Genomic DNA, 10,101 nt, shown 5'->3' with positions numbered 1-10,101 from the left:
TTAGTAACTAAGAGAAATCCAGACAGCCATTTGTAGGCAATACCCTTAATAAGACATGAAAAAGAGACAGGACAGTAGCATATATTGGGAGATTTATATTACCTGTCCATCTTCTTCCATTACTCATCACCTTGTCAAATTGAAGGAAAAACTTTCATTGCCACCATAAATGATCACCTTACAAGTATATATTCTGCCATTTATACACCCTGAAGCAAGCCTGCACCTTTGGAACAATTCCCTTCATCTCCTTGAAACTCCTCGTGGAGTTAAGTCTGATCTGGTGTAACTGACAGACACAGGATGAGGAGCATAATCCCGAGTCAACCTCATTAACGTTCATGTCTTAGTCTGCAGCCTCAAATCCTCCACATCAGCAAGGATACAGGTACCTAAGCATAAAAACCTCCAAGCACTACAGAGAACTGTTAATAATTTTCTGTAAAGTCTATAACAAAGGTCCATTACTTTCCAAGGTGGAAAACCCCAACACTTTTTCTCCTCACCCATAGGAAGCACCAAGATTTGAATGCTATTATTGTTTTGGGGTGGAGACCTTTTCTGAGTGTTTTTATACATCCCCATTGCTCTGATAATTCAATTTAAGGACATTTTTTTCCCATCAACATTACCAATAGTCCTCTAATATCAATCCCTCAGCTGAAAAACAGAATGTAAGATAAAGAGCAGAAGGATTTATTTATGCATGCATGCATTTATTAATTTACTTATTTAGAATGGTATTTAATTATTTAAATATTTTGGAACATATTTTTCCCAGGAAAAAAGTGGTCTTTTCCAAATTGCCTACAAGTAAATCAAATATTGAACAACTAAGAAGATCAGCTACAGTTTAAATAATGAATAAGTCCATTTTTAAAAATTTACCCCTTTGCAGAAGCCTTTGTAAAAATTTACAGTAGTCTATGATGCAGACAGTTCAGAAGTAACTCTGTATAAATAACCATGAGAATGCTTGGAAGAGCTTTCATTGTATTTTCAGCAGGTTTCCTGCTCTTCCATCTTTGAGAAGAATTAAACTAACTCAATGTTGTTTTATATAAAGTTTTTATGATTACACAGCTGAAGCAAATTTAGAGGAATGGTTTATGATTTGACAAAAAATCAAGATGTGAAAAAGTCCTTGCATGATGATGTTTATCAACTGCTCTGCAAGAGAATACTGTACTTCATCTTTATTTCTCCTGAAACCTCAGAGCCTGCGGCAGACACACAGTGCTTTAAGTGTCTGACCTTACCCAAAAATCATGAATTACTATTATCTTTAGCTGCTGCAGAGAAGAAAGGATGCATATCTGGCTATTATTTAATTTCCCAAAACTCACCAAGTAAAATTTTTAGGCTTCAGGAAACAGCTCAGCAGTAGAATTCAAGAAAAAGAAACTCCCTCTTTCAATATGCAACTTTTTCCCACCCCTTCCAACACTACTCTGAAACATTAGTCTTTATTTTTCTGACATTGTGTTGAGGTTAGAAAAAAAGAAGGAGAATAGAAAGGAAAGTTCATATTGAGTTTCCCATGTAAGTATTGCACACAGGAAACAAACACTAAATTCTCTCTTTCCTGGTTGACTGAACCTTTGGAAGCACATGTGCACATTTGGTTTGTGATACCAGCTATGATATAGGAAAAGAATCAGAATATATGTGTGATCCTCAATGGCAAAGGCATCAAGTCAAGAAATGGGAAAAATAACATAATTTTTTCCCTCTTTCTGCTGTACTTATCTCTTAACAACAAGGTTTATTCAGAGTTTTAGGAAATGCAGGGAAGGATTAGCAATCTCACTCTCTTTTAAGGCTGATAAATTCTGCAACACTTCTTGGGGGAAGAAAACACAGAAATGTTGTATACAATCTAGCCAGTTATGACAGACAAAGTGAATGAAAAATATTTTGTTTACCTTTTATTTCTTGGGGGGAGGTTTTGTTTGTTTGTTTGATCGTTTAGTTGGTTGGTTTTTGGGTGGGTTTTTTCCTGCTCTACTTTCTGCCTGATTTTGATTTAAGTTCCTGACCCTTCCTTCCTGCTTTAGGAAGAAAAGATATAAATCAAGCTAGAATTTAACAGCTTAAAATATGTACTCATGGCAAAAGGTAACTAAGAATATAAGGAAAGAATATTCATTAAGGAAGTGGAACCAATTGCTAATATTAGAGAATTTGATTATTTATAATTGGACAAAATTAGACAGAAAACATAGGCTGTACATTATGGGAAAATAGCAGAGTTTAGATGGAATTATTTTTATTCTACCCCAATTTTTACAGGTTTTGCTCAAGTTACTATAGTTTATTATTCCAATATCAACAGATAAATAATAATTAGGAAAGTAATTGTAGTTTATCTTCTAAATATCCAAGCTCTTTATTTTGTCATTCTTTCTTCGAGTTGTATGTAGGCCTTCCACTGCTGTCTAGAGAGACTGAAATCATACACCAATAGAGCAGTTTCTGCTTTTCCAGGGCTGTAATATTTTACTCCATCTGAGGTATGTGCTCGCTGTCTCTGTCTCCCCTTCTAAGCAGTGCTGACTCACGGACCTGTGTTATTGAAGCCTCAGTGTTTTCAAGACTCTCTGAACTCTGAGCTATTCTTTTCTTATCTCTCTGCGGGTTCCCCATTCCTCCAAAAGGATTTCTCTTCCTGTATTTTCCACATTGAACCAATTCTTTGAGCTTTTTTCTCAAGCTGCTCAAGAGAAACTGGGGCTCACAGAGAGTTGTTTATTTGCAGAGGATAAATTTGAGGACAAGGTCATGCTGGGATGTTGTTAGCCTTTTTCTAGGTATTTGTTCTTGTGTTGGTTGTCAATACACAAAATATTTCTAGCTCCGAAGAGTTTTTATATTGAGAGGTTTAGTGAACCCTCCTTTGTTCACATTTTAAAAGTAATAAAATAATATAATGGCCAGTCTTCGCGAACGAAGATTTTGGGAAAGGTGTTTTACCTTTCCAGCCTGTGCAATGGATTTTTTAGGTGAGACACAGCCTGCGCTGAACTGAGCCCACCCTTTAATCCTAAGGTTCATCTGCCGGGGGCAAGCAAGCTTGGACAATGGCAGTGAGGTCCTCAGGACGTAGGTTTGTTTAGAGTGACCTTCTCATAGATGGATGGCCTCACAGGCCTAACGGACTCCATCTGCCCGGGGGACTGGCTGGATTCGAACCTGGGTCGCAGAGGTGAGAGTCCTGCACGCTAACCACTAGGCCACCAGGGGTCCCCTATTTTAAAAGTAATGCCATAAAAACAGGAGAACGAAACGGGTAGAAAACCAGGCTAGAAATGAAGGCCTAATACAATTAGCATGTTAATAAATCTGTTGGTCATACTTTTAACTCTGAAGGTTTTAGATTTTCTGATTTGAGGCCTGTGGAACAGCTCATAAGGAACTAGATATTATATTTGTTGTAATTTATATTTGTTGATGTACATCTCTAAAAAAAAGGTGATTGCCATTTCCAGAATGCTTTTATTATGTTCTTTGTTTCACCACTTAAAAAGCTTCTCTGGAAATTAAAGAGTTTAATATACTGTGATATGTTACAATTTACATGCCCCTGGTAAGTTAAATGATATTACCTTGTCAAACCTGTGAAAAACATGCATCTCAATTCACAGTACAGGCAAATGTTGGCAGCTGTTTAAATTCACTAGGCAGTACTGTCCATGAGAAGAGTCGTGAGTTGAAAACAAGCAGAAACACAAACACCAACTTGTTAACGGTTTTCCCCGTAAATAAACATTTTAAAAAATTTTTTTACAGTACTCTTTTCGCAAAATAATTTGGAATCTACTGTATGAGTTTATAGTCATATTTTGTCAGGAGTTTTTGCATTTTTACTACCCCTTCAATGAATTATTTTAAAAGAAATTTTTTGTTTTATAAAGAATATAGGTAAAGTATTTGCTGAAAATTAGAACTTGACCTTATAGTACTGTAAGTTTAATAATGAGATTAGGCTCTTAGTTCAGTGTTCTTCTGGCTAATCTGTACTTTAAATTCAAAGATTTTACAGGATATACCTATTAATAGCCAAATAACTAGGAATATGCCTCTAAACAGGTGTAAGATAATTTTGTTACCCAAAATATTCTAAACTTTTGCCAAAAAAAAAGCCCATTTTCTTGAGGCTACCAGTTATTTTTCAGAGATTTCCAAGAAACAACTTCAGGTAAATGTGTGACCAAGTTTCCCAACCCTTCCACTGCAGGTTGGAAATTTACAAGATGGACTGTAGATGACTTCTCTTGGCATCCATGCTTGTTCTCCTGCATGTGGTTCAACACTTTGCAAGATCTGTGCAGCTAACAGCACGAGGTGTCCCATTAACATCATTTTAATTGGGATAATTAATGATGTAGAATGCTTTTTGCACTGAAATCATGATTAGGTGGTGGTGCAGAAGTTTTTCTTGAAGGCAAGTGTGAAATGGGTAGTGCTGTTTCCCAGATGAGACAGCTTGGCAGTTGTTTATTTCACAATACCTTGGCAAGTGCCTTTCCCTCACCCTAGTGAGCAGGACAGAGCAAGTGAAGAAAGCAAAAGGAATCAGAGAAAATAAGACAGTGACCAACATACAGGAACTTGCACTTTTTTTTTAGGTTTTCTGGTGTTTCCTTTCATCTCCTGCAATCCTTTCATTTCGCCCCTTGGTCTATCCCCAACTCCAGTTTTGTTCCTCCATAGATGTCTGTGTCTTCCCTCCCTGTAGTTAAACTTTTCTGTTTCTCAGAATATATTCTCTGAGTCTTTTATGTGATCTGATTCGTCACATCTACTTTCATTTCAGGAAAGCATTTCCAGAGGATTCATTGTAATCTGCCTTTCAGTGGCAATAACAGATGTCTGGCAATAGTGATTGCGAGGGATTAAACCACACTCAGTTAAGAAATACCTAAAAAAATTAAACTGCTAAACACTACTGAGTCTGTGCTGAGTATTTACAAGCTATTTTTTAATTTATTTCATTTTCCCAAGCTGTTACTGAATTGACAGAATACATTTGAATAGCAAGAGTCTCACCAAAAGAAAATTTCTATGAAACACAAGATTCTTCCTAATCAAACATAACATTCTGAAGCCAAGGGATTTAAACTGTAGCACAAAGCAAGTGTGAGTTCGCCAGATCATTTGTAGATGAAAAATAGAGTATATTATATTATATTATGATGGCAGATATAAAGATAGGCAAATTTCCAATTCAATCAGTTACAGTTAAAAGCTTGTAAACCAGTGGTAAAAAGGTCTAACATAGAGCTACTGAATTATTTAATTTAAAAAAAGCTTTGTACCTAATACCATGACAAAATCTAATTATTTATTAAAACCAAAACCAAAACCACCAATGACCTGAAGTTCAGAAAACAAACTACTTTCAAATCTTTAAACCTGGAACAATTCTTTGCATTGTATAAACTTATTTTTTGAGATACCACCAATCTAAAGATCACTACTGCCAGCTTATTTATCGAAAACTATATCAAAGTATATCAGCTGGAAATGTTCAACTGGAAAGTGTGTTTTCATCAAAATTTAAATTATTGGGAACTTGAGAAATTTTCATTTGTAAAAACAAATAAAAATAGCACATACTGGAACTGCAGAAACATTTTTTTACAACTTTTATGAACCTGATTTTCCTTTTTATTTGTTTGAAGATGTGTTGGTTTAGGACATATCTTACATCATAAATTCCTATACATTTTAGTGAAGTTTGTTTACTCCGATCCAGGAAACAGATCCAGATCCAGATTCTGATTGGCATAGTTTCCTCATTGAACATTTTAATTTCGGATTGAAAGTAGATTACTGAAATTTAGGCATTTTCTACAGAGCTGGACTTCTTGCTTAAGCCCAGCTGTGAAGGAGCAGGAAGCAGAGTGGGAACAGTTCCAGGCACGGAGGAAGAGAGTCAGCAATTGACAGGACTTTATTATATGGATTTTACAGTTATTATATGGACTTTGCCGTTATTATGTGGTTTCAAATATGGGTATTGCTTGGTATCCACACTACACAGTGCACAGCCTGGGCATGCCTGGGCTTGCCACAAGTTTGCCTGCTCCCTGCTTCCCCGCTCCTCCCTCTGATTAGCTGAGAAATCTGCAGAGCAGAGACAGTTACCATTCACCGTTTCCTTCCCCGGTTCCTTCCACGTTCCTCCGCCTTTGTCTGTGTCCCTACCCCGATTTGTTCCCCCGTTTGTCTGTCTCATGTTGCACCCCATGTTCTAGCCTTTTCCCCGCCTGAAGTCATAAAACCCCTGCACACCTCAATAAAGCATTCCATTTGCACATCTACCTGGACTCCGGACCTGTCCGTGCTGTGTCACAGTCCCATTCCCCTCTCCCCTTCGAACCGTGGCACTCAGCTCTTCCTAAAGGTACCAGGAAATTAGCTTTTAAAAAATAAATAGTTACCCGTCATTGTGGTTTGTATTTCAAGTGTATAATCTCTTAAGCAGCATAATCATGCACAATCCAAGACACTATGGATGTTAAATTATGCGAATATGTTGTGTGTGAATATTCTGAGCCCTAATAAAGCAGGAAAGGTGCTTTGCAAAGGAGGGGCCTGAGGAGTCCAACTAGCCATGGATGTGTCTGAGGCAGTGTAAACCTCTGAATTGCAATGGCATCCAGGTTGGGGAGTTTTCCTCTCTGTGGAGATCTTTAAAGGTTCCTCTCCTGCCCATTAACTGCACAGAAACAAGAGAACTTATTTCACATAGGCTGCTTCATTCCTTACATAAAAGTCAATGGTCATTGGATACCAAGATTAGATGCTCTAGGTCGTGTTATGCCTTTAATATGTCCATATGACTTGTAGCTACAAACCTACTATTTTTTCTACAACCTGTGGGTTTATGTCACTAATGTAGAAAGGAGGTGATGTAGAGCATTAAAGTTAAAAAGTTGCAATTTCTTTATGTTTTTAAACAGTTAGATTGGTGGTTTTTGGAAGTGGATTCTTGTTTATAGCAAAGTATGTACTAGTAATGAAAACCATCCTTCCCTGTGCAATACCTGCCTTCCCTCCCTCCCTCCCTACTCCCAGCACAGGGAAAGGCACAGCAAGATAACTTGTGTCTCCTGGTGTTGTTCTTTAGACAGGCAAACTATTAAAAAGATATAACTCATCTTTGCCAGAATGAATTTTGTAACAGGTCCCTGAAATGAGAGCAAAACCCATCTTCCTAATGAGACTGCAAAAATAATGGCTCTGCAGGTGGGCTAACACACATTCAGGGTATAACTAGCACTAAAAGTGTGTAAAGGCATGTGGAGGCTGATTGCTACTCCTTGTACTCATTCCCAAGATGAATTGGTGAATTAAAATCTCATTACCTGTGTTACATTGTGTAGCCTTGTTATGTGTAATTATCAAAGTCAATTTGCTGCTGTAACTTGATGACCAAGTCTGAGAGTTTCTTCAAAATGGAAGTACGTGTTAACATCACGAGATTCCAGATTATAAACAAGGTATAATTTTACAGTGTTGTCATGATATTGTTTTTAATGATAATGTTTGTCCTTTTTTATGCTGGTGTGCAGCCATAAGTCAAAACTTGCCTTTACAGAATTGAAGACAAAGTGGGAGATTAATGTTTCCATTTTTGTGTTAGCTCAAAATCTCATTTAAGACACTTAATTCTTTTAGTGAGCGAGCCAAGATAAAAGAATGGGAAGCAGAAGTAATATTTGAAATCTGATTTTAATTTACATTAACTCTGAGAGCCCTTATGAATAGTAGCAGGAAGGACTCTGTCTTTCTTAAAATTGGCACTTGAACCTTTTCTTTAAACTCTAGGGCATCTGTATTGGTGTGAGAGTAGTGTTAGGTCTGAATTCAGAACAAGACTAGAGAAAAAAGTACTTTTGCACCATCATAACTGTCTTCTGAATGCAAGGTTTGGAGAATGAAAGGCATTATTATGATCAGAAATGCATAAATTGAGGAGAATCTTATCGTAACTAAATATCCTTTAGAACAATAACCTTTAGAATTACTTCCCTTTAAATTTAAAGAAAAAGTAATATTGCCAGAACTATTGTAACAAAAGCTAGAAACCTTGCAGAGCACATCCTCATATATTTCTCACAAAAGTGTTTTGTGCCTTTTGTTTTGTTTTGTGTTTTGTTTTTTTTTTTTAATCAGCAAGGAGCTGTTAGAATTTAGGAAAAGTCTTATATTCAGGTATAAAACAGGGCTCCAAGAGAACTGGAGAGGTAATTTTTACAAGGACATGGAGTGACAGGACAAGAGAGGAGTGGTTTCACACTGACAGAGGGCAGGGTTAGATGGAATATTAAAGAAAAAATTGTTCCCTGTGAGAGTGGTGAGGCCCTGGTACAGGCTGCCCAGAGAAGCTGTGGCTGCCCCATCCCTGGAAGTGTCCAAGGCCAGGTTGGATGGGGCTTAGAGCAACCTGGGATGGTTGAAGGGAGTGGAACAAGATGGTCCTTAAGGTACCTTCCACCAAACCATTGTGATTCTGAATAATAAAAACAAGGAACTTGCTTGATCTTGCAAGGTCAGTGCTGTTCCTTTCTTTGCAGCTGGAGAAATCAGTAGGCAGGTGAAGCAACTTACAATCCAGTAAGCAATGACTGTTCAGTCTGCTGCCCCCGGACAACACCGTCCCAGCCCAAATCTGACTGGGACCAACTGTTTTGGATATAGCTGGCACACTGTTTGCATTTAGAGAAGTCATGTTGTCAGTGTTGCATTCATTACTTTTAAAGGGCTTTGTGAAAGCTTGACTGTGAAAGGTAAATGTGTAAAAAGTTCCTTTTTATTTTTTTCCTGCTACACCTTCATTAGAAATTACTGAAGCACAAAGGAGGACAGGAAGACTGACACTGATAACTACCCCTGTTAAAAGTTAGTGAAGATAATTATCTTGTCTTTGTCACTCCAGTCTGTAGTTTAATTTGCAGTGCAGGAGCTGGAGACAAATCTATGGGCTATAGCAGCTATTTAAGTACTAAATTCTCCAATTTTCATTCCAAATGACGACTGCTTTACTCTTCAGACATACTACCACAGATTTCACTAGAGCTACTGGGTTTTGTACCTCTGCCTGACACATTCCATCTGCTGTTCTTCTGAACACCAGTCAAACTCTGCATTTGCTTCAAAAATCAGTGTAATTTTGAAAATTAATTTTTACCAGATTGTTTTAGAAGATTATTTTGATTTTTGATTTAGTATGGGAACAAGACATGTATATGTGTAACTAAGTAATCACCTTGTCTTGACATGTTACAAACAAAGCAAGATCTATTAAATCTGAATAAAAGCACTAACTCTTTGCAAAGAGCCCACTGAAATCATGTGTGTGATCCAGAAAGTGCTTCTCCAACTGCTACTTGAATTATTAGGTTCAAATTACTCATTCTGTAAGTATTTTATGGTCTTTGTGACAGTAGCACAAAGTTGTCATTTCAACTTGTACCTGTAATTAAACTGTTTATGGACATATTGTCATAACATACTATTATTACCTGCAGTTTCTAGTTAAAATTAGTATGACTTTATTTTAGTCATTTAGCACACACACGCTGTTCTTTTTCCAGAGGAGAAAAATGTGAATTGTTTTGCAATGAATTTATTAAAAATGATTGCAAAAATAGCTGTACTAATATTGAATTACAACACATACATTTTACATCATTAACCAGTCTTTTCTACTGTAAAATTGAGGTAGAAGAATGATGTGATGCAATTTCAGCAATATCCTTTTATTGTAACCAGACTACCTGCTACTGCATTGTTTATGAAGTGACGAGCCTTGCACTGAAGGGAAATTTACATATAATAAAACACCCCAGGAACTGTTCCTTGCCTAGTGAGAACAAAGTGGTAGAGGAATAAAAGGAAAAGCTTTCACTGATGTTTCATCCAAACACTATTGCAGGAGTGTTACCTCATTTCATTCACTGGAATTCATAATTTAACCGAGACTGAGTAGGACGTAAACTAGACCTTTTTTTCCTATGAGGTAAATGTGTCTCAGGAGTCATTTGCTCTGAGATACCTAGACACCTCTCATTCCTCCCAAGCCATTGAGCT

At 37.1% G+C, this 10,101-nt stretch overlaps 1 long non-coding RNA gene across 1 annotated transcript; it reads left to right on the top strand.

Moving 5' to 3' along the window:
• Positions 1-2,411: 2,411 nt before the first annotated feature.
• LOC113981359 lies at positions 2,412-4,877 on the top strand. Its single transcript, XR_003538388.1, has 3 exons — positions 2,412-2,513; positions 4,238-4,344; positions 4,817-4,877. It is a non-coding gene; the product is annotated as an uncharacterized LOC113981359 (long non-coding RNA).
• Positions 4,878-10,101: the final 5,224 nt, after the last annotated feature.

The sequence above is a fragment of the Neopelma chrysocephalum genome, unplaced genomic scaffold, assembly GCF_003984885.1.
Source record: "Neopelma chrysocephalum unplaced genomic scaffold, ASM398488v2 Primary Assembly neopelma1_96502, whole genome shotgun sequence".
Taxonomy (NCBI): domain Eukaryota; kingdom Metazoa; phylum Chordata; class Aves; order Passeriformes; family Pipridae; genus Neopelma; species Neopelma chrysocephalum.
Note: the sequence above shows the minus strand (reverse complement) of the source record. Positions and strands in the feature narration are given on the sequence as shown.